Genomic DNA, 236 nt, shown 5'->3' on the forward strand with positions numbered 1-236 from the left:
GTGTCCGTTACACGTACTCACTGAGATGTTTTAAAATGAGTCTGAGTCCAGCTTTATGTCTGCTGACCATTCTTCAGTGCAAATACTTGTGAGAAGCTGCTCACAGCGCTCATTCATCACAAAATCATTCATCACAAGAGCAGCGCTTAGCTCGTACGTTAACTTGGGTTTTTAAAGGTGGGACAAGCTTCTTCATAGCCAAGTGGAAAGCAAGGCAGGTCTGGGAGCTGGGATGG

The sequence above is a fragment of the Cyrtonyx montezumae genome, unplaced genomic scaffold, assembly GCF_038088225.1.
Source record: "Cyrtonyx montezumae isolate F1298 unplaced genomic scaffold, pur_monq_1.0 scaffold_8, whole genome shotgun sequence".
In the NCBI taxonomy this organism is placed as follows: domain Eukaryota; kingdom Metazoa; phylum Chordata; class Aves; order Galliformes; family Odontophoridae; genus Cyrtonyx; species Cyrtonyx montezumae.